The sequence below is a fragment of the Syngnathus scovelli genome, chromosome 10, assembly GCF_024217435.2.
Source record: "Syngnathus scovelli strain Florida chromosome 10, RoL_Ssco_1.2, whole genome shotgun sequence".
NCBI lineage: Eukaryota > Metazoa > Chordata > Actinopteri > Syngnathiformes > Syngnathidae > Syngnathus > Syngnathus scovelli.
Window position 1 is genome coordinate 10,798,586 of NC_090856.1, and position 25,497 is coordinate 10,824,082.

The 25,497-nt window shown below is 41.6% G+C and overlaps 1 long non-coding RNA gene across 1 annotated transcript; it reads right to left on the reverse strand.

Annotated features, from left to right (window-relative positions):
• Positions 1-7,120: 7,120 nt before the first annotated feature.
• LOC125972929 (uncharacterized) lies at positions 7,121-13,528 on the reverse strand. The gene is made up of 3 exons (XR_007482959.2): positions 13,285-13,528; positions 10,870-10,938; positions 7,121-10,121 (listed from the first exon to the last, which is right to left on the reverse strand). It is a non-coding gene; the product is annotated as an uncharacterized lncRNA (long non-coding RNA).
• Positions 13,529-25,497: the final 11,969 nt, after the last annotated feature.

A 25,497-nucleotide genomic window follows, 5' to 3' on the forward strand; every position in this document is an offset into this window, starting at 1 on the left:
CTACGTTACGCATATCATCTGATCATTAAAGGTCCCTTCGGGCCAGCGTCATCTTAAAATCCAGATGGTGGAGTGCAGCCAGCCAACAATCTTTCAAGCTGAATCCTACAGATAGCAGCGAGTGGGCTGCGGCCGTTTGAAGATTTGCGCGCACGATATATTCACTTCTATTCAGACAGCAGCCCGCCTCGCCAGAAGCTGTCAGTGGATTGATGTCAGTGTGCGTGGGACATCTTGATATGACATGCATCTTTCACATTTGGCAACAAAGAGCGAGCACTGGAACTTGCTTTAAGTTTATTTCCGGTTGTGGGGGACATTTTGCCTGTCCCTGTTCTCAAAACTTGTACGCCCATACACCCATCCCAACCCTCGACCATGATGTCTCATTGATGTGTGTGTAACAAGTTTGCTTCTGAACATAGACCAGGAGTGCTTGTGGCAACAAAAATTTGTGTTGAGATGAGAAATGTCCTAAAAGCCAAACAACACAGCATGTAACCTTACCCCCAAAATGCTGAAAATGCCGAGAGTCCATTCAGTCGGTTCGCAAATGTTGTTTTATGACATTGTTGTCCCTACTTGAACTTGTGAAAAATGGAAAGTAGCCTTACGGCGGGACACGGGTTCCAAGCTGGACTGATGACCAGTTAATCACACAACTGGCACACGAGCAGCCACATTCAAACCCGTGGGCAATTTCCAGGGTTCAATTGAGCACAATGTGGGAGAAGTCCGAGTCAACCCGATGAAAATCCCAACTTCGACATTCTTGCTGTGAGGCAATGTGCTTAATTAATGTGCCGCAGGGGCGTCCTTCAGCTTAGCATTTGAATTCGTGCAATGACATGATTCTGTGATCGACATTAATGATTATCTGATCCTGATATTTAGTTTTGCCTATTGTGCTCGCAGCGGAGCATTCAGCAAATATAAAATGTACTCACACTTTTGGCCCGAGAACTACAACTTGTAGGATGTGGGAAAAAAAGATTAAGCAGTGAAAAGAATGGAGCAAGATTTTCCGCAGGAAGTCTAAAAAGAGCCCACAGGCGTCAGGCGTGTGGACAAGCCCAGTGGCTGTGATGAAGTCTGCTGCCGGAGCGATAAGTTCGACCGCCCCGGAGTCGACTGATCCACTGCCTGCTCTTGCCATTTGTCAAAGCCGACTCCAAACTCCCAGCAGCCGTTGCGTTTCGCTATGCAACACGTGAAATTATTACAGACATGTTAATGGCATTGTAATGAGTTGTTGCTCTTCCAGGTACAATGTGGGACATTGATGACATCATCTGAATGCAGAAACCAAGAGGAAAAAAACGTTTGTTCAGCTTGACGTGAATCTTATGTCATATAAAACCTCCCTGTTGTCTTTTCTCCCAGGAGAGCGAATGTTGTTTCAACATTGACTTGCATTACATTTCTTAAAATGGTTCCAAGATTAAAAATAATAATAATCAGTGCCGTACTACAAAAAGCACAAACACATCTTCGGCACAACAAAACACTCTTGTTCCGATAAACTAATTACTTTTTGAAGCCAAGTCCCAGGAATCAAAGTTGAAATCATTTCTGACAAAACCAATCAAAGCCTTGCGTCGTTTTCAGAGTTGTCCATTTTTAAATTTTGAAGAATGACAAGATAGCATAGCTCTCATAGGACAAACTGAGCCTGCAAATAACGTAGTCAAGATGACTCCAGATCCTGCAAGATATTCTGTTTTGGAGAATGTTGACATTTCCTCAACCTTTCATTTGTTTACCAACCGACACCCAGAGACAATTTGACTGTAAATGTGCAGATCTGTCCAATGCTAGCGCGTGCCTCCCCAGCCAGCGCTAATGGGCACATATGCTTTTAAAGTGTCGTGTTCACTTCCAGGTAGTCGTCATCTCCATAATTCCACTGGAAGCCAAAGGATCTTGGATCGTGTGGCGATCTTGCCTTCAGAAGTGACCGCGTAATTGCAATGACAACAGCTGTGAGCAGCAGACAGCACAGAGCAAAAAGCTAATTGCTTTTTGCTTCACCATTATCTTTTAAATAGCAACCCAGATTGCATGTTGTTTCATCTGCCATCTGATGTCTCCCCATCAGTATTGTTAACCTCTGGAGAATAAATTGACAAATCCACCAGGCTCTGGTCGATTTAAACTCTCCATCTCGAGGACGGATCTGAACAATTCCAATATGTTGAGTTTGCTTAATTTCCTGGTTTGTAACCGGCTTCAAGGCTTTAATAAATTGTATAAACTGCTCGCGCCTCCATACAGACTTTTCGATTATTTTTTTCTTAATTAAAAAAGTTGTTTCGTAGTCTTGAGTAGTAATAACAATGTTCGCCACTAGATGGCAGACATCACTTATGAGCCCCAGGACTTTCTTTGGCAACGTTTTTCCGTCAACGTAATTGGTCTTGAATGACTTTTTAAACGAAACTGTTATTTCAAGATTGTTATGTCGTCTTTTCCGAGGTAAACTAATTACGAGAATGAGAAACATTGCATTAGATGCTGGCTCGCAGATGATAACACACTCGCTATAAACCAAAGCGCTCAGTACACGAAAAATGTTTGACACAACTCAAAACAGGTTTGTCTTGCTCATAAAAAGTTTAAAAAGCATGAAAATTAAACACTGGTAACAGAAGCAAGACTGTATAATTACACCGCAGCCTCTCGCAGAGGTGCCTTCCTCTTCGCTTAAGGCCGTTCATGAGCCGACTCACACACAAAAAACAAAAAAAAAAACACATTTGAATTTTCTCCAAATAGCTTATTGAAGCTGCAGGGCAGACATGCATAATCAGGATGTAATTCCAGCAACATGAGGCCTGACAATATGCGGCATTTATTTGTACTCGCACAGCATATGCATTGACGAGGCATATGAAGAAAAAACGGCTCAAATAAAAGTGCGCTGATTGAAATCACGGGAGAATGTCGGATTCATCGGCACACTTATCTTAATCCCAGGCGGTGAAAGCTCATCCATCATTATTCAGGCGGGGGCTTCAAATTGTGAGGCGCTTTTATGGTCGATTTATATGCAGGCTGTTGAGTTATACTCTCAATTTTATATTGTTTCTTTTTTATGTAGTATTGATTATTTCTCGGTATGACAGAAAATGGTGATTGCTCGTCTATGTGAAGACACCTTTGTAATGTGAAGTGTTAAGTAAGTGGGCGTGTTTAAGAAAGAGCCCTTTTGTACGCAGCAGTAGTAGTCGCAGTGACAAAGATGGTTGTCCTCCTTGTCTTTCTTTTATATCCAATAAATTTATTCACACAAGTACCTGCCAACACAGGTGATGGCAACGCATCACTCATCAAGATGACACGTTGACTTTGTCACTCCAAGTGTCAAACTCAAGGCCTGTGGGCCAGATCTGGTCCTCCTTGGCATTTTAAGAATGTTTGTCAATTTTTTTTTCCCTTATTCTAATATAATTAAAAAAAAATGATTATGAAGCATAACACATTGGGTCAAGGAAGTGGAAGTGGATACACAAAGGCAGACTTTAAAAACAAAGTAGGTGCCCAACTTTGATTGTTGGCATACCATTATGCATCCATGATTCATTTATGTGCTTTCATTGTTTGAACCTGCCGCCCGAGGACAAGTGTAACAACCACGAGGCCAGCAATGAAAACAAAGTTTGACAACCCTGCTCAAAAACTAATCTGCAATGTAAATTATTACATGCAGCGTATTGGAAGCCCTGCATCTTTGTTAAATCACTTGTGACACTACATGTCTTGTGAAACCTTCAATTTATGAGCCGTCATGATAACATTAAGCACATTTTGTGTTTTGAGGAGTTCCAAAAGAGGGACTGGTGTCACAAAGTAAAGAATAAAAATGTGTTCCCTTCTAACAGCACATGACCTGACTCAACATGTCAAAGCATGAAGGTAAAGCACAGCCAAATGCAAATGATCCTACTTTGGTACAAGAAAGTGAAGCAGTTCAAGGGCACGCCCGGCCGCCCTCACGTCTCTGTGGAGAAGCTTAAGAGGTTGGTGACAGCTCGGGTTTTACCCTTGCCTCAACTTTAAATAAGGTGTCCCGCTCAATGGACGCTTTCCTCTTCTTGCCCAGCGGCGATTTACAAATGATGAGGCTAAACTAATCAGAGTCTGTCAAGACTGAACATAAAGATTTTGCAACACATTCTTGGAAAGAACTTAAAGCCCGTAACTAAGGTTCATTAATATTTTCCTCAGTGTAAATATTGAAGACTTGAAGGAATTGTGGCCAGCATTTAGAAATAACTCGAGATGCGGTTCTCGTGAATTTAAAAGTTCATCTTAAATGAGATGATCCACATCTTCATTGAAAGGACCGATGGTTGAAATGTGGACAATCAAAAAGAAGAAGAAAAATGTCAATCATTTGAGCCAGAGAGATTTGCATGATCAAATCCCCAGTCTCTAAATTCTGTGCATATTGTAGACGATGAAAATGAGATTCTCAAGACTGGAGGAGCAAAGGCTGCGACTTGAAAAATGCAAATGTGAATTTCAACTACGGAAAGGAAAGGCCCAACATCATTACGTGGACTGACAAGGGGTGAAGTGTGATTGGCTGTCTTCAAGCGCCGCGAAGCTACTTGGCATTCAGCGACAAACAGATGACTGAAGTCTCCTTGAACCTGGACTGACTCGCTTCTATGCTGATAAATGCTCAGATTGATCTTGACTTCATTTCCTCGCAGTCATCACCCTTCTATAGATCGCCGTAATTGCTCCTGGAATACGCATTCATATTTGGACAGGCTCCAGACACACGACTCGTGTGTGTGTGTGTGTGTGTGTGTGTGTTGGCTGTCTGCATTTGTTGAACTTTCTCATTAGGCATGTTTTTATTTATTGATGGACAGATTGCAATCATTGATTGGGAGAAAGTAGAAGGAGGAATGCCAGAGCACTTTCCATCATCTTTTGTGCTCATGATTGAAAAGGCAACAAAATATGTTTTGGTGGACAAAGTTCCAAATACAAATCGAATTTATCAAGACAGTGACTGACTTTCATGTTGCCGGCATGAAATCTATTTCTATGTGCCTCATGATTGACTGGTGGGGTGACCAAATCAGCAGTCTGGCTTTCTTTCCGTGGGAATTGTGAAAAAAGCAAAGAAAAAACGTCTTTGTCACATTTGTTTTTTATTGCTAATTCACTTGCCACTATTATTCCTATTATTACCCCAAATGATATGATTACAACTTATAATCATAATAATCATAATAATTTTCGTCCTCATTATCATGCATCCAAACAGTGTTAATGTGCAACATGAAACTGGAGCACCTGCTCCGAAATGACTTGCGGTGGCGTGAACAGCCTCTCTCAGCAGAAAACGGTGAGTACTGCTCTGTCGTGTTACTTGACAGAATCTAAATCTGGATTGCCACCCCTGGGGCCCGTAATGATTGCTCCGCTAAATATAATAAAGCGTGAATGAGAGTGTCTTAATGCATTTGACATTACCTGTTCAAATAGTGGCTAAATCATAATCTGTCCCGCGGGTAGAACGACTACAGCCTTGAAAATCAAATTCACATTGTTTCCTAGTGGAACCGAATTGCAAAACAGACAATTTGCAATATAACGTGAGCCGAATAGCAATAGCTCCAATAGCAGTATTAGGAACAATGAAAATCCATTTGTAGCAAAAATATTTCAGTCATTGTGAATCAAAATCGCGACTTAAGCAACCAACATGGCTGACAGGTCAATAAAATGCATACTTATGACAAACCCAGCTCATATTACATGTCAAGCAAGTTCCGTATGGTTCTAACACTTTTCTAGCTTGTTCAAAAAAAGAGTGAAAACAACTTCTCAATTTTTGGGGCTTCTTGTAAGCTTGAGCAGCCCGCAAATGACAAATGATGATATTAATTTTGCAAGTCTAGCATTTTACAACCAACCGTGTGTGGAGGTGAGCTGGCTAATAATTAAACGGCCAAATAAATTCACCTGCAAGACTTGTACACAAGAATACAATACATTGATTCGTTCTCTGCAAGATTCATCGTCTCTTTGGCTTCTCGCCCTCGCACATAAAGGCCGACGTCTGCCGCTCGCGTAATCGTGCCACAAAAAACGAGCGGCGGTCGGCTGGGCTCTTCTGGCAACACAAATCAAGATGCCATACCAGTTAGGTGAGATCAAGTAGTGCATTTGAAAGTAAAAGAATAGAATAAAAATGAATGCTGTTTATTTTTTCTTCTTGAGCACAAGATGGTATTAAGTCGATCAATCAAGCGGTTTGAAAAATACGTGCATCCGATATTTGCTGTTGTGCCGCATAAGAGGCGATACGTTCTGGCGAGTGGGGGCCAAAATGCCGCATTTGTCTGCTACTCTGAAACGCGTGGTTGTAATTAAGTGTTCCGACACTTAACAAGACCAAAGGGTAAGCCACTAATCACCTCTCCTTCCGAGATAAGTGCCTCACAATCGTCCACCACACAATAATATACTAACTCGCCCACGCCGTATAATTGCTCGAGTGGGCCTATAAATCTTCAAGGTCACAACCAGTTGGATTTGAACAGGATTCATCGATTTGTAAAGATAAAAAAAAAAAAAAAAAAAAAAAAAAAAAAAAAAAAAAAAAAAAAAAAATCACCTTTACCCACTTTCCAATGTCAATTAAGGGTCCCTGTTCATTCTGCAGACCTTTTGCTTGATGCTACCGATGAAATCATTAATAATGCACAGAAGCCGCGTGTTAATCATTCAACTTGTGCACAAAACCTGATATTAAAAAGCCCGGGGCAAAAACGAGACGTTGTTGCTGCTTTTGGAAGGAACAAAACTGAATGTTACAGTGCACTTTCAAAACAAGCGGATAAATAAATGTCTGAATGGCATTCAATAGTTTGCTCTGATTCTTTTTTTTTTTTTAAACATGCATTCAGTGCTTTTTACGAATGGAATATTTGCAAAAATCAATTATATGTGAGGAATGCTGCCTGCGCCATTGTGACGCTCGGCAATGTGTCCGTCACTCTATACATCATCTGTCATAGGAAGAAGAACCTTTGAGATGGTCCCTATAAAGCTTTTCATGAAGGTCACAAAACTCAGAAAAACAACAACTGTTGAGTTATGCTCTCAATGACATATTGTTTCTATTTTATTTTTTATTGATTGATTTCTTGTTATGACAGAAAACGTTGATTGATCGTCTAATTCAGTGATGTACCCCCTTTGAAATATTTTTTCAGCCAAGTACCCCCTGACCAGCGCAACACATTTCTGGTCGAAAAGAAAGAGGTACAGGATTGTCCCATCAGTGTTTGATTTATTAAAGTTAAACAACTTGTAGCAAGGTACCTGACAGACACATTTACGTTTCAAACATTGCATATAGAAACAAAAACGATAAACAGTAAACAGTGACCAGCAAGAAGGCATAAACCCTTTCAAAACTCAAATACTGTATGCAGAACACTGCTAATTTATATTTATCTTTCTTGTAATAATCTCTTGCAAGGAAATAAAAATATACATAACTAAAAATGTGTTCACAAAATAAATTAACTTAATTATAAATAAATAATATCTTGTTTACAAAATAAATTGATAACTTAATAATAAATAAAGTGTTGGATTTTGTCCACAATTTAGGGAGCGCGCTATCTGCGCCTCACGGCAAAAGCCATTGCCAATTACCTGTTATCCAATTTACTCACTGCGTGCTCGTTTGATTTCTTCAGATTTAGGAAAATGCTAAGACACTGAAGCAGAAATTAGACTTACACAGCTTGGTTGAGTTCAATCACAATTCTTGTTCAGAAAGCTCTGTTTTCTGGAAAGTACAATACAGCGCTGGGCCCTTCAAGAGGGGAAAGTCTCCATTCAGAAAAGGCAACATTCAAGGTTCTTTGGTCAGCTTATATTCATTTGCACATGCCAGTGTGGGCCGAGTTTGATGGGTGATGAGTCAGGGGGTGTGGCAAGTTCGCAGGAGATTCTGATTCCATGGGAGTGGTGCTGGTTATGGGCGATTCGGTGTGTGTGGGGGCTGTTGTCTTCCACCCCGTCTTTCGGCCTTGGCGATCATCTTTGGCCGAGTCCTTGGCTGGCTCCCTCTGGCACTTGCTGGTTTTTATCTCCACGTGACCTTCCTGTGAACATTCTCCTCCATTCTTGCACATACACTGTCGCACCTCATTCTTTCAATTTTGTCTTTTTGTACGAAATTGTGTGAGCTTTCGGCTGTGACAACATTAATCTATTACTGTTCCCTGACTATGCAAAGTTTGTTCTTTTGATACTCCATGTCTTTGCTTACGTCATTATATTCTCAGTTTAATCATGCTTCCAACCATATCTTTTCTTTGTTGGGCAAAATATTTCCCTCTGTGCAGAGCGTTCAGTAGTAATCGAAAAGCTGGCGTCTTGCATTAGGCGACATATGACGTTTAGTCAAAACACAAGATATAATCAAGTACTGAACGGTCAAGACGACTCTGTCCGTGTCCATGATTTAGAGAAAAACATCAGGCATGCATTACACAGTTCCTTAAGAGTCATTAAGCTATTCAGGCAAAATATCAAAAGACATTTGTTATTTCAAAGTGCTCAGAAATACATATCAGATCATAAAGTTATAAAAACGTTTGTCATTACCACCTATCAAAAATGTCTAGTTATGTCTTCTTTATTGATTTGGTGTGTAGGTATAATTATAAGCTTAAAGTGTTTATTTTACAGATTTAATATGTCAATATACTTTTCTGCTGATATACTTTATTCAATGAGGTTTGAGCATATCTGTTTTTGTAGCTAGGCAGGACTTTTTGTATTTCGACCCCATTCCTTCAAAAGATTTGCTCATAAAAAATAATCAACTTTATCTCTTTTGAGATAAAAAAAAGAAAGTTTTTTTCCTCTTAAAATTGAATTGTTGCATTGAACATTTGATTTGACAAGCATTGAACAGTGTTGAAGCTTGAATGAGTCTTTTGCACTCATACTACATTTTAGTGAGGAACATGGAGCTATGGTGAACGGTTTTTTGGCTTTAGCTACGAGCAAAGAAACAGCATAAGAACCGTTCACGGCTTTGGCTGATACTATTCGCATTGTGTCTTGGGATGACTTGAAGTGAGAAAGTTTCCTCCTGAAGAACTCCGGTGGCTTACCAACATGGCATCTGTGTTTCGTGGTGAGATGCCGCTGGAGATGTGCCGGCTTCATGCTAGCGTTGGCTAACTTCTCCCCGCAAAAAAAGCACAGCGCTTAGGGTGGGTTACAACTTGTGGACGTAAATCCCATCGAACAATAGTCTTCCATGTACTGTCGGTACTTCGTCGGCTCTGGTTTTGCCTTAATTTTTACTTGTTTCTCTGTGTTTTCAACAGCAGCATCGCTGCTACGCTTTAGCCACATCTCCATGTTACAGTGCGTCATCAAGGCAACCGCAGGTGACTGCTATTGGTTTGTGGAGAGTCCGTTTATTAAGGATTAAAATTGATATAAAACATACATTTGTATTTCATCAAACTTTTTATAACTAATTCTCTAGACAATCAGGCTTACAGTTTTTTTTTAAATACCGGTATATATTTTTGTAAAATCTCACGTACCCCCTGGAGTACCTCCACGTACCCCCAGGGGTACGCGTACCCCCATTTGAGAACCACTGGTATAAGTGAAGACACCTATGTTGGCGTGTTTACTAAAGAGCCCTCCTGCATGCCGCAGTAGTAGTTGCAGTGAGTTGTGTGTCAACAGAGCTGATGGTCGTCCGCTTCTTTCTTTACTTTATTGTTTGGTGCAATTGCAAGCGTTTCAAACAGGTACCTGCTGCTGTATGGCTACTTTGCCAACAATAACAAATTGAGCCTAGCATTCTTTCTGCACATGGAGATAGAAGAAAATAGTTTTCTCATCTTTACATTATGCAGCCACTCGCCAACCAAGCTGTTGTGTAAAGTCTCGTCTGATCCACCGCCCACTCCATGCAGAGAAATATTTTTTTTCTCCACCAAGAAGAAAATGTTGCCCAGCTTCATCCCTCTTATGAAATGCATTTGTGTAGATTTCTTTTATCCCTGTTGAACTATGATTATTCATTCATTCATTCCAACCAGAAGATGCTTCCATACAGCAAATGATGAAAGAACAAAGAGAAAGACGGATAAAAGGATGACCTTTTCAAAAAACAAATCAAGGTAACCTTCGTGATCAAAGCATCCCCTAGTTCCCCGACTTAGGAGCCAGGAAAATGACCGACTGACTTTGGCATATAATTATACAGCCCCCACTCCTCCTCCTCCCGCTTTGGGGGGCAGCATGCGAGATTCACACTTAATCCGGGAGCGGAAAATGTGTCTACCATCTTGTCAAGCAACATGGCCTCCTACGCTGAAATAATCAAACAATTGATAAGGTCATTTGGGAGTGTTTAGTCACTCCCGAGCACCTCGAGGGCAGCCGGGATATAGAGCTGTCTCGCCGAGGCAGGCGCGCGTGTCAGAGTGCACCGGCAGTCAAGAGGAGCTCGGGCGAGACCGGCTGTAAGTGGATCCTCCACCTGATGTCCACATCAGTTTCGTTTGACTGATTTCTGTTCCTACTCGTCTTGGTTGACAAAATAAAAGGTGGCTTGGCCGCGAGAGGGGGCAAAAGGGGCGATTCTGCATCCAAGCCAAATGGCAAGCCCACACTTGCCGCCAGAGTAAACAACTGTGCTGTTTATGCACGCTATTTACTGCAGTTTGACTTTATGCGAGTCCAACAGACCATGTGAGACTTGACACCAAATTTTTCGAGGGCCTCCCAGGTAAAAACTATTAAACAATATGACTCAGTGCAAGCTTCACCGATTATTGTGCAGCCACTTACCTGACGTTCAATTTCTCAACTCGTGACAGCTTGTGTTGACAAGTTGCAAAATTTCACATGGCTTGTCACCTAAAGAAAAAAGAAAAAGTAAGAGCCAGCTTTGCCAAGTTTCCTTTTACAAGTGAGTTTTCTCAGGCGCTAAAACAAAATAAGGAAAAAGCAGAGATTGCGTTGCAAGGTCCATGCTGGTGTTGGCGCCGTTGGCGCTGCTAATGTTTTGCCAAGGTAAAGCAAATTTTTTCTCATTCAAGTTGATCGGGCTGTTGAGATGCAGCGTGGTGAGGAAATGGAGTCGGCCTTCACTTCAAAGTTGAAACGGCAAACAACGAGGCCACTTCTTCAGCGGGGACCCAAGTAAACACATAGACATCAAGAAAAGCTTCAATCTAACTGAGTAAGAATAGTCATCTTACAAAAGTTACTTAGCAGCTTGTTTGAATCCCTTTTGTTTGGTTCTTCCGTAGAGTGCAATTTCAGATAAAAACAAAATCCTATTAAGATTTCAAGTGATTAGGACACAGGCTTGTGTTGTGTAATTGTAAACCATTGTGAAATACAAATTCATCATGTTATTTATGATAACGAACAATAAGAACAACGCTCTTAAGACATTCCTCGGTGATTAGGAGGCTAATTTGTATGAAAAACAAAAGCCATACTGACATGTTGCTTGACGGGCTTAGTGTGGACTTGGGCAAAATGTACATTCCAGTCATGTTAACATGAACACGTCTAACAACCCACAAGAGAATTGACTGCCCAAATTGGATGCGAGTAAGTCCCCAAGCAGCAACATTTCACATCGATTTTGAGGATTAAATGTTACATCATCATTAGATGGATTGGGAGGTGGAGGAAAATATTTGCCTTGAGTTGCCGTTGAAACGACCTCACAGAAAAACAAGCCCAGCTATTATTGACAATGATTTCAATTAGTGGCGACGAGTTGGCAAGTGAAAAGACACAAAATGAGTCCCAATGTGAGAGGGCGACCTTGCTCGGCCCTTTGAACGTGTTTTGTTTGAGCTGACCAGCAGCAGCAGCGGCGGCAGCAGCAGCAGCAAGCCAGTCGTGTAGCTATTTAATGCTCACTCTTGCTAATATGACGCTTCAGTGGACACAAACCGCTATGGCGCTAGGCCTTGGCCAGGTCTTCTTTCTTTTGCCGTGAAAACACAAAATCAACGCGATGCATTTTCAGCACAAGCCAAAGAAACGTTTTTCCACTGCAACTCGCCACGGGGCTTTGACGAATATAAACCGCACCAGCTAAAATTCAGGGAAAATCCTGTTTAGTTCATATAAGCCGTACTTGGACTATAAGATGCAGGTGTTTTAATGCTTAATTTCCATATAAAAGAGAATATGTGCAAATTATTCAATATCATCAAAATCATGAAAAATCCTTATATAAGCCACACTGGACTATAAACCGCAAGGGTCAAAGTCTGTGCAAAAAGTAGCGGTTTATAGTCCAGAATCAACTCTGCCCAAATAGGACTTGCCCCAGAATGTTAAGTAAATTCAATATGCAGCATGTGGTGTGGATTATTTTGTTTTTCATTTCCTGAGGACAATTGAACTAAAAGTACGCTCAGAAAGAGAGGCCGCTGCATGATGTGAAATTTAAACGTGTCGTCTATTATTGCCGTTAATAACGTCGATGGACGAGGCTGCTTTTGTTCCTCTTCAACTTATTTGCTTTGCATGTATTGTTTCCTCATTTCTATCCGACTCGTGACAGGTTGTCAAGTGTGTATGTGTGCGTGTGTGTGCGCGCAAGAATTTATCTGCCATAAATTGCAGCCAACCTGTCAGCTTGTTGCAAGAATACATTTTAGGAAGAATGATTCTCATTTCGGGGGCAAACTGCTTAGCTTGGTGATGTCAAAATGAGCGATTAGGGGGGGGGGGGGGGGGGGGGAAGGTAATAAAAGGATTCCAGTAGCTATTATTTTGTGATACCAACCACTGGTTCTCAGTGTCCAGGTTCGGAGGAAGGTGAGGAGGTATTGTCATTCACAGAGGTGAAGATGAACTAAAATTTGAAACTGCCCCTGCAGTTTTCGTTGGCTTGACTTTTTTCTCTTTGAGATTTCACCTTACATTCTTGCTGCCAACATCAAGACAACACTACCCCAAAATCACATTCACTTGCTAATAAGCTACTCTCGCTAATAACTCGCCAAGAAAGTGCTAAGTTTTTCTTTTCGTCCACTCTCCATATTTGAAGCAAGAGGAGGATGTGCCTTAATTGCACTTTGAGATCTTTTGCATTCACGGTCCGTATCATATTGCACTTAAAATTTTGTTCATTAAATACAAGCGTAAATATCGGATATTTTGAGCTCGGTGGTTTATTTATTTATTTATTTTTCTGTTTATTTATTAACTTAATGATCTGCTGTCACTCACCGGCTACGTTGCCCCGTAACAGTCCAAGCTGCACTTTTTTTTCTTCTTCATCGGTTTGACGCGGATTTGATCCGATGTCGTTCCGATTCATTTGGATCAAAAGTCATTCCCCGACTAAACGCTGGTGCAGGATGTGCAATACAAGAGAGACTAAGAGAAAGGACAAACATAAGACGATGACATTTCATCTTCTGGAGTATTGAACTGCAAACAGCATTAGTTCTGCAAGCTGACCACAAAACAAGCCGGCAGGAGCCGTTTGAGACCACATGGTTCTCTCGTGAGTCTTGTAAAGGAGATTGTTATTTGATATCCAACACACACCACAGAGGCCCTCCCCCCCTGAGGTTGGCCGGTTGATTCCATTTCTTTATTTTGTCAACGTCAGGTGCCTGCGTTTGTGAGATTGCTTGCCTCTCTCAGATTTGTCACAACTTGCGCTCAATTTTGAAGATGCCGGAGCCGCCGTGATATTTTCAGAATTGATCTGTTTGATCAGAGGCGCTCGGGCGGAAGCGGACTATTTGTCTGGAGCGGGCGCACGTGCGGGCTGACGTGGTAAATCTTACAGCGACATTACAGAATTAAGTAGCCAATTTCCACCGAGCGTGATGGATCTTACTCTCGCCTGGGACCTGATTTATTCCACTTTGAAATTGATTAATTAACATTTCTGTTACTAAAGATAATTGCGCCGTCCCCCATATTTCACATTTGTGTTCGCTGAGTATGAAAGTCATTTCATCTGGTCACCAAGTGTTCTATTGAACAGGGAAATCATTCATCCTGAGGGTGCTCGAGAATTTGATTAGGGGGGAAAAATGAATAAATATTTGGCTGAGGATCATTTGTACGACATTTTCCCAGGCAACATTTGGTTGACTAATTAAAGTCAAACCTCTGGTTGATATTGAGAGTTGAAAAGCAAAACATTCAATTCCTCTAAAAAGAGTTGGGTCAAAAAGAACAAGAATCGATATATAAACATCATTCAGGATTACCATTAACACATATATGAAACAAAACACATTCACACACTATCGTAAAAACCTCACACGCAAGTCAAAAGCTTTTATACACACAATTGAAATGCCATGTTCTTGCACACACCCACAACTAAAATGCTCTCACGCGCCCAATTGAAAGCCTCTCATAAATACTACTGAGACTTCAGTTGAACAGGAAGGCGTTTCAATGTAGCAGGAAGGCGTTTGAGTATAAAAGGAAGGCAGCTAAAATGAGGACGTGTGGGCTATTTTCTTCTTTGGAGCATTCTGAGGAGGCCACGGATGATAAAATAAGGACAGCGATGGCTTTACAATTAAAAGAGGCTCTCGCTCTGAGTGGCGAGGGGGAGGGGTTGTCTCACCTTGCGCGGTAATATTCTCGCCACGCCGTACAGAACTAGTCACTGAATGATTCTGCAACCTTGATTCAAACACAGCAAGTGCATAAATGTGGAGGGAACGCCATAACCAGACTACAAAGTGATGAATCAGCACAAGTTTGAAGCATTCTCAACTCTGTAAGTAAAGTTGAGCTCCAAAACGTACGTGATTTGTGGAGCTACACTAACTGGGTCATTTTTGGAGCTACTGAAGGCGACGGTTTGTGTTTTAGTAATAGAAAAGAAAGTGCACTTTCATTTTTCTCGCTGAAGGTCAAAATGTCTCCATACAACAATGCTTTTGGGGGTCAGAGATAGAAAAACGTGTTTTTTTTTTCAATGTCATATATTTGGAGCGAGCCACCGTCACAAGTGTGTCACGGCAAAATATAGAAAAGTTTGCAGCTTCACCAGTCAGCGTTCTTCTCATTGGTCATGAGAGACTCGTCTGACCTAAATGGCTTTCTGGAGGCATTTTGTATGGGAAAATACAAGGCAGAGCAGGTAACGATTTCTGGTAATTGGGGTTGCTTTAACAAGGCTTTTACTTTTCCAAAAATCATGACAAGCAAAAGTCTCATTCCCTCCGTTTACTGACCCGAAATAGTGGAAAAATGAACTCTGCTCTGCGACTGTACTTCCTTCTTTTATCAAGTTAGATTTTATCCTGCTGGGCTTACAATGTAGTGTGTTTAAACTGGAGCTATTGGGGATAATTATCTTCTCCTTTATGAATAAAGAAAAAAACACTTCAGCTTTAGTCAGAACTGCTTCAAGTCCCGTTTTGTTTTATTATTTAATTTAAAATGAAACAACCTCTGTGGACCAGTCTTATTTATCACTGATTGCAAATATTACTGCCATTTAATTATGTATTTACGGACATTTGACGCTATTCAAAATGCTGTTATTTATTATTCAAAAAAAAAAAAAAAAAAAACAGGGCTGAAGTGAAGTCAATGGAAAGTGCAGTACTCGGCATAGCGGGCATTGATTGATCTCAACTTCTGCCTGCAGATAGTAAGCAACTTTAATGAGCCATGGTGTGTCCGAGTCGATGTTTCAAGTGTAATGAAGGATTTCTCTAGGGCTCCATATTTTTTTTTTTTTTGAAGTGAAACACTTCAAATGCAAGACCATTGATTTTCTCAGCCTGTTATTTCCTCTAAGGTCAGTGAGAGTGTGGTCAGTCCATAAGATCACGTGAGTCTAAATCTCGCTGGAGACAAAATCCGACTTACTGTCTATAAAAAGGAGGCGTGAGAACCTCTGATGTCCAGCATGCCATCGCACATGTAGAACATACGAATCAGTCCTTCACTACATTATTATACATTCACTACATAAGATGTTAAATATCATATTGGGAAGAAGTACAGTTTTTTCCCCACAACCCATCAATATCAGCTAAACATCTGTATTATGTGATGAATTTTCATACTATGTATCTAACCTAATTTTATGGAGATATTCAATTAGAAAAAGCCAACAGGTGGAAATAATTAAAAATGAATAGCAAGGAGAAGAGACAGGGGGAATTAACGACAGTGTGTAATTACACTTTGTAGAGATTAATCAAAGTGAGAGATGAGCTTCATTTCCCGCTCATCTTGGGCCAGCTGTCAAAAATGGTTTCAAACGCCCAGATCGCAGATTTTAAATTTGATAATCGCTGTTAAAAATCAGAATCCTGGAGGAAGCTGAAGCGTCCTTAGAAGCCCCGGCCGGCTGCTTAATCTTCATCATCGATGCCGGATACATCTGCTGTACCAATTGAAATAGTTGCGATACTCCTTTACTTGTCCCCATGGGGAAGTTCTGGATATACTTTGCTTATATGCAGAAGATCGTTGTAGGGTGTTCGGGAGCGCCGCCTGTCGCCGAAAGTCAGCTGGGTTAGCTTGTAGTTGCCGAATACGGTGATGGCATTTGATAAAAAATATATTCCTTTGTGTGTTTACTTGAAACATGTCAGAAAACAACCAATGCTAGTCAAGCCATTTTATAGTGGCTTCCAGCGTTGGAAAGGTTATTATCTGCTAATCGATAGGATTCACGATTGATTGGCTCAATACTGTGTAATGTTGAACTGATGAAAAAAAGAAAATGAAAGCTGTCAAATGTGCTGGGGGAAAGCAAGCCACTTTAAATGAAATTCTTCTTCTTTTTTTTTGCTTCTCCTTAGCAAGTCACTTTTACTTTGTCCCTTTGTGTCTGAAGTCTAATTGAGACTCAAAATAGGCGGAGAGAATGAATTGCAGATTGAATTGCCTCCCAAGGTCATTACAGATGTGAGGAGAAACTTGGAATGAAACGGCCACCCAAGGGCATCGTAGCTTGCCGTTTTTCTCCCAGAAAGCTCCATAAACAATCGACATCTTTGCTTTGAGTGCATTGTGTTGGCTCCAGAAAATAAACATACTTTTTTTTCATACATATTAGTCAAACAAATCTGCCGTGGAAGTGTCAAACTTGTTTTTATTGTGTGTCACATCATTGTTACGGTTTCTCTCAGTGGCTCCTACTGAAAACGGTATTGATCAAAGCTTCAAATAAGCGGATTGGCATCTCCATTTCTGCATCGAAATGTTTTGTACCTCATCGGAACACCAACAATGAGAAGGAAAAACAAAACAAGTTTGGTTGAGCAGTAAAAGAAAATGGGAGAAATTGGTGGCACCAACCAATAACATTTATCACTTTGACCCAACTTTAACTTGTCTGTACAAAACAACTCAGGAAGTGTGACCCAAGCTAGTGGATCATGACATCATCTGTGAGTATTTTGTAAACAAGGGTGGTAGCGCATACTGTTTCAATATAATCGGCTAATATTATGTTTTGTTTTCTTATAAAGCCAAAAATAGCTTTTGAAGACAATGACAGACATGAAATGAGTTTTACTGTATTTGACTTGCTAATTATTTTGCCGGTTAGCCGCACGAGAGGAGAAAAATATCATTCATCAACGGGGTCAAACACAACAGCTTCTCCCGCCTCTTCCACTTCCACGGAAATATCTGACATGCAATAAATCGGGCAACGGGCTCAGCGCAGACGCTGACCTGTCAATTAATCAGCTGCAGAGTACACAGCTGGACCTCGGGGATTGCAACGTTACACGTACTTTGCAGTCGATACATCTAACAGGGACCTATTTCTTGGGCCGTGACTGCAAAGCACACATGATAAATGCTGGAGTCTATATTCATCATTTCTCATAAGCACCAGATACTAGGCTGAATAAATTGTGGCAGCTGGCTACAAAAGGAGCGAAAAAAATGGGGAAAAAAGGGAAGCTCATTATGGACGGGCATCGAGGGACTGATACTTATGGGCAAAGTGTTCATTTTTATTTTCCATTGTTAATGGTTTGAAGTGCAAAGTATTAATGCGCAAATATTTCACGACAGAAACAAGCAGCACCATACCCAGTTCCAAATCAAAAACTCACTGACACATGCAGTGCCTGGAATTGGCAAAAGCAAATTAATCCCGAGCCGCTGAGCAATTCAGGATGCTTGTAAAGCTCGCCTGGGAAAAAAAAAAAATCTTCTGGAGGCCGTACTTTGTGTCAATGTCATGGCCGTTCCTATTAGGGAATCACAACCTGGAAGCAGCAAGCTGATTAGACTCCATTTTGCCAAGTCTCCATCAAGCATGTGTCAGAATTCTGTCTCGCCGAGCGGTAGAACTGGGAGCCGGCTCGTTCTTTGATCCGCCGACCTGTCACATAGTATTGAAGTCTGACGGGGCCAATGCGAGTGTCCCGCTTGGCATGAGGGAACCAACCGCTCTTGATCTTTATACCACCAAGGTAAAACACCCACCCGTAGAAAGATTCTATTGCCGAATGCGTGGCCTCCAGTTTTAATTGAATTTTTTAACCAGCTTCGGTTTTCTTTGAAGTCTTATTAAAAAGTATAATGGCATCCATTAGGAAGTCTCCACCGTTCGTCTGGTTGGATTTGTTTTGCCTGTCCTGTTAATTTGTATCAATTCTTCATCTTGTGATGTTTTCCTGCAAATGGGTCAGCCTCCCTTGGCTACACGCCACAAACTGTGAACTAAAGCGCCTCGTTGTATTTTGGGGTGCGCACGACTGAATTGGAACAGCACAGCGGTGCACGTTGCTCATAGGAACAAACGGTTTGGCTCGAGCTGGTGTTCCACATGCAGGCGGCTTTGACCTTTCCCGAGTGCAAATGGTTCAGTTTCGTTGAGGTAGACGACGGGATCGCATTTAATGAGCCGATGTACGCATGCGTGTAGGACGTCTTGGGGGCTGCTGCCCTCATCCATGAACGCTGGCGACTTCCCTGGATGGACGTTTTTACAGATGTGTCGGCTCCTCATGAATGCGCTGAAGATTCTTTGCTCTCCTCGCGACAATGACGGCAGGTGTTGTTGTTGTCCTATTAAGCTACATTTAGCCACGTGCACGCACACAAATATTGGATTTCCATGAAATACCTTGTCCCTATTTAGACGTGGTTTGTATTACAACATAAAATGATTCATTCATTTTCCTTCCATTCATGGTAGGTTTGGTGAAAGTTTTCCAGAGATGCCATTTCTAGTCGTTAAGAAGACAAACGATCGTTGCAGGATAACAAATAGCCCCTCCCCACTGGGCATTATCATGATGCGTTTGCCTCAACATTCTGCTGTCAGCTGACCAAATGAGTCAATGTTGTAGAAGCTGTGCAATCTGCCAAGGAGCCAGTTAAGCAATTAAAGTGAAATGGGGCAGATAATAGCGTTTAAAAACATTCCGACTATTTAACGAGCTTATTATTTTCCAAGAAAATGAATGTCACCGCCGCCGAAGCGCACACGCCACCCACTCAAATGCCGTGCCGTTCATTCTGTTGACAAACTTAATAAAAGATAAACATTGTTGCAAATATACTGAATTGAGAATCACGTTTAAGAATCAAAATAAAGAACATCAATAGGTGTTTAAAGGCCATTGCCTTTGAATAATTCTTGGTCGATAATAAATCATCCAGCATGTTGAATCTCAATAAAAGCATTCCAAGTCATGACGTATAACTTCAGTCCATTTCTCAACTTGAGTACCAAGCGGGAAAAACTTGGACTTCTTCTTAGCAACTGGGCCAGAGGTTGCATAGGCAAACTTGCCAGTTGATGACGCTATCAATCAAGAAAGCATTTGAGTCACAGAGATTTATACCTGTGTGCCAACATTGGCCACCAGAAAACTGGGTCATCCTGATCTTGACTGCAAGTGGCGCAACTGCCATTCTTGTGGTATGTTTGTTTGAATGGATGGCCAAATCCAAATGACACAAAACAAAAAAAATCAAATCAATCCAGTTGCAGACATGGCAAAAAGGATGCATGAACAAAAGTAATCTGTTTTGCCTTCAGGCAACATCCAATAAATATCGTCTCGCCTTTTTTGATTGTTTGTTAATTTTCTGTTCATCTGCTTCAGAGCATTTCATCCCATTTCTACTTTGTAATATGTTAAATGTCAGCAGAGGCATCTGTGGGCCCGTCCCTTCATTAATCACTTGGACTTTCATACCAACGTGTATTTGGGGCCTTTTAGAGACAACGGTTTCTCTCGGAATGCACTTTTAGCGCACTGCCAGAACTTCCATCCAACTTGTGTCGTGCTGATGCACTTTGCCAGGAATTGCCTCTTGTTCGTGCAGATAACACTTGCCGTTGCAATTTCGAAGCGCATATCTTCCATCGCTTGCCCGGGGTCTGCAGCTTGCTCACTTCAGATAATGCTCTCTGTCGAGTTTTATCCTTCCACTCAGCTGACGAGTTTATGAAATTTTTTGCTCAAAAGATTGAGTCCATTAGGGACGAGATCAAGAATACCATGCCAATCGCTCCGCCGGTTACTAGCGCTGGGGATCATGCAATAACCCTCTCAAATTTTAAAAGCGTGTCCCTTGAAATGCTTACAAAATTGGTTAGTACGGCTAAACAAACAACATGTTTACTCGACCCGCTTCCAGCCAAACTACTTAAAGAATTATTTCCAATTTTAGGACCGTCCATCTTAAATATAATCAATCTGTCTGTTTCCTCTGGGATAGTGCCAATGGCCTTTAAAACCGCTATTATTAAACCACTACTTAAGCGAGCAAATCTTGACCCGGACTGTCTCAGTAATTATAGGCCAGTTTCAAACCTCCCATTCATAGCAAAACTTCTCGAAAAAGTAGTAGCACAGCAGCTTATTGATTACATGGTCGATAATAATCGATATGACTCTTTTCAGTCTGGTTTTAGAGCCAATCATTCTACAGAGACAGCACTTGCTAAAGTGACTAATGATCTCCTCATAGCTATGGATTCAAATACGGCGTCTGTATTGTTACTACTTGATCTTAGTGCTGCCTTTGACACTGTAGACTTCGATATTTTATTAGGGCGTCTTAAAAGTTGTGTTGGTATCTCAGGGTCAGCACTAAGCTGGTTCAATTCCTATCTATCAGGCAGGACGCACCGAGTGGTCCATGGTAATACGTCCTCTGAGCTTTATAATGTTACTTGTGGTGTCCCACAGGGATCGGTACTCGGACCGATTTTATTTAATATTTATATGATTCCGCTTGGGGGCATAATACGTAAATATAATATTAGTTTTCAATGCTACGCGGATGACACCCAATTATATATGCCGTTATCGATGACAGATCCACAGGACTGCTGTAATCTCGAGGCGTGCCTTGCGGAGATTAAGCAATGGATGTCTCTCAATTTCCTTCGTCTTAACCCGGATAAAACTGAGATGTTGATAATTGGTCCTACTCGTTATCAACATTTATTTAAGCAAACCACTATAACTATAGATAACCGTACTATCACTCAGAGTGATACAGCAACTAATCTCGGGGTAATATTTGACCAAACGCTCTCCTTTCAAAAACACATTAAGAATATAACCAGGATTGCGTTTTTTCACCTTCGTAATATTGCTAAGATTCGTCCTATCCTCTCGACTGGGGATGCGGAAACTATTATACATGCGTTCGTCACGTCGCGCCTGGACTACTGTAATGTATTGTTCTCTGGTCTTCCTAAATCCAGTATTAAAAGTCTACAGTTAGTCCAAAATGCCGCTGCGAGGCTGCTCTCACGGTCAAGAAAATTTGATCACATTACCCCAATATTAGCCGAATTACATTGGCTCCCGGTCCATTTAAGATGTGACTTCAAGGTTCTTCTACTAACCTATAAAGCACTGCATGGCTTAGCGCCTTCATATCTCGTCGACCTAGTCGTTCCTTATGTTCCGTCTCGTAACCTTCGTTCGCAAAACGCTAGTCTTTTAGTTATACCGAGGGCCAAGAAAATGTCTGCAGGGTCTAGAGCATTCTCTATTCGGGCTCCAGAGCTTTGGAATGCCCTACCAATGGATATTAGAACTACTACCTCAGTAGAAACATTTAAGACACGTTTAAAGACACATTTCTATGAGATGGCCTTTAACTAACTTGTGATGGCCGATTTGGCCGGAGTTTGTTCTGTTCTCTCTGCCCACCTCCTCCCCGGCTGGGGAGGGGGTTAGGTGGCTCGAAAGCGGTTAGCGGCTGGCTGGATTCTCGGGGACCAGTTCGGGATGGGGGAGCTGCGGCTCGGCCCCCTTGAGGACACTGCCAGGACAATCGAGGACACCTCCGACATCCATTTTTTTTTTTTTCATTGATTTTCATATCATGTATTACTTGTGTACTCTCTGCATCCATTATAACCTGGTGATCCTGAAAGGGGGATCCTTCCATCTGTGGTCCCTTCTCAAGGTTTCTCATTTTCCCCTGGAAGGGGTTTTTTGAGTTTTTCCTTGCCCTTTTGGGAGCTTATGATCAGGGGATGCGTTGAGAATAATTGTCAATTTTGGCTATGTGAAGCCCTTTGAGACTGTTTGTGATTTAGGGCTATACAAATAAACTTGACTTGACTTGACTTGACTTATTTTAATGTCGTAAAATGGAGAGCTGGTGTTCTGCTTGGAGGATTGGTTCTTCCCCAACATTCCATCGACTTCCAAAAGTAAAACATTCCAGAGTACTGGAGCCCTAATAGACATTTCTTTTTGGCGCTCTCAATGACCATGTGAAAAGTCCATCACAGCGCCCACGATAGAAGAGGAAGGTGTCAAGCCGTGTAATATTTTCAGAGTAGGTGGGCAGGGAGCCGATGCAAGTCGGACAATATTGGGGAAATACAAAGATTGCAAAAAAAAAAAACATCTAACAAAGCTCCAACTTGAGTGCTGTTTGAGCTCTGCCGAAGCCATTAGCCTCGCCGTCAGAAGCATCGCCGGCTGAGATGCGGCCAGCATACGATTGCTGTCAGAGGCCACGGCAAAAAAAAAAAACGGATCCCCTCAATCGCTCTCTGTTGGGCAGTAATGACTTTTTTGTTTCATATTCTGACAGGTATCAGAAGATGACCTTGCCGAGATTGGACATCAGTTGATGGATGAAAGAAACGGCATCTTTAGCGTTGAGCTTCCCCGCCGCATTAAATGTAGAAATGGATTTAGAACCTTGACTTTATAGAACATATTGTATGAGCTGTCCTATGTAACTTTTTGTTGTTGGACACTTCTGGGCTCCACCACTGATCTCTGCCAAAATAAATAAATAAAGAAAAGAAAGCGAATTTGATTGAAATTCCTGATACAATATTGTTTTTATACTCTGCGATGTTACAAGACTGTCTCCAGTTTCAACATTTTTCAAAGCTCTGCTCATTTTGGCAATCTCCAAGGTCCAAGATTAGTAGCATCAAGGCGATTCCAGGTCCGGTCCCTGGCAAGGTCACTTGGCCTGAGCTGACAGCCCAAGTCAGCTCGGCCAGATGGTCCCCTCTGCACACATTAGCCTCTATCCACTCTCATCAAAAGTGACATTGAGGATGTGTGGCTTCACACTTTCTGGTGTCATGCTTTGACTGAAAACAACAGTGGCAATTTGGTGTGATATAGTTTCAAATAAGATTTTATTGAAATGGTGGCCTAAAATCTTCAGTAAAATACTTTCTCCTCCAACACACCTGATTGGAATGATCAGGATTGTTACCATGCTTGTGCAGAGCTTGCTGATGTGCCCATCTTTTGAATCATCTATTTTGAGACATTCAGGGAAACAACGTGGCTCTTGTAGAACCGGGCTTCTCTACCCTCACTCTATAACATTGTGAACAGGCTAACCCTTGAGGCTCAAAGTTGGAGAACAAAGTATTATTTGAACGTTATAACGGTAGCAGAAGGTCACCACGGAGGTGGCTGTGACGAAAATTATCATTTTCTTAGCGCTCCACTGGGGTGAAATAAGGAGTGATGTGCTGAGGGGCAAAAAAAAATCTAAACCACACCATAATTACAGCCAACTAATCACTCCATTTAACATTCATCTTTTCTTTTTGTCCAACGTGTACAAAGGCTTAAGGATGGCTAATTGGCCAAGAGGAATCAATCAAATTTGTCCAGACCCGGGAAGAAAAGTGCCTTTCAACATATGGAGATATTATGGTCTTACATTCTGGACGGAATAATTTTCTGATAACATAGACCGTTCTTGTTAAAAGGCAAGAGAAAGGAAAAACTCGCCGAGTGAGCAGAGACTCAATGTGCTTCTTTGTGAGCCTGCACACCAAGATAAAACAAATGTTGGCCGAGCGAGCAGTCGTCGCGGCTTTGTGCAAGTGCGATTCACAAGACTTCTGCCGTTGTCTGGGAAACAAAAACACAGCTAACACGGATTTCATAGGGCTCAACTGCTGAAGTCGATCGGCGTTGAGGTTCCGATGCGATTGCGAAGGTCCCCAGGAAACTGCGCCCTGATGGTTGAAAAAGATTCTTGGCCTCACCCTGATCTCTTTCTGCAAATGATTCTTGGCAACTCTGTACGAACAATTTTGCCCGAGGCCCTCTTCAAACCAATACTTTTGCAAATGGCTTCAAGAATGTCCATTGCTCTGAACAGGCAGTTTCTAAACCTACTGAACATTGGGGCTGTGTAATGTTTTGTTTTTTACGGCTTATACAAATTCCAAATGTCAAGGAAGAGAAATCCCACTCAAATATGGGACAGCGCGTCAGAGGTGATATTGCAAAATGCTTTGGTCGTTTCTTAATTAATTGTGCATTCTCTCTCCAGAATTTGATTATTTCTCAAGGGTGATGTTGCAGGGGAAGGAGCGAGAAATAAATAAACCATCGCCGTAAATGTGATGTAGTGGGAGGTGAGCTCCGGTTGCTGTGGATCGCTCAGAGAGAAGAGGCTCATTACATGTGAAACTTTTAGAAAACACATTCAGGCATCAAATGTCATCTGGCCAAAAATAACCAACAGCGCCCACTCCAATATTTCAGCTTTTTTTTTTTCTTTACTTTCTGTATAGATGTCCAAGAATCAGTTCATGGCCAACTCCAAGAAATAAAATAACGGCCATTGGGAGCTGACCTATTGTGACGTCTTAGCCCCAGACTAGAGATGCTTTTAGAACACACTGACAAACGTCAGGTCATCAGAGATTAATTAGCTTTCTGAAACCCGGCCAGCAGGTGTCAAGGTAATCTTTGAATGCATGCTGTGGAGGTCAACGTAATATCTCAGAGCAAAGAATGTAACTCACCCATGTATAAGGGGCCGCTGAGCGTCTGAGCTGTCTGTCATGCAGTGCATGCGGTTATGCAACTGTGTATTTCCATTATATATTTATGTATATATGCACCTAAGATTTGAGCTAAAATATGACTCAAAGTTCAAAATTGTCTTATACTATGTAGTATATAGTCCTACTTTGTTGATAGTGTGAGCTGTCAAAAT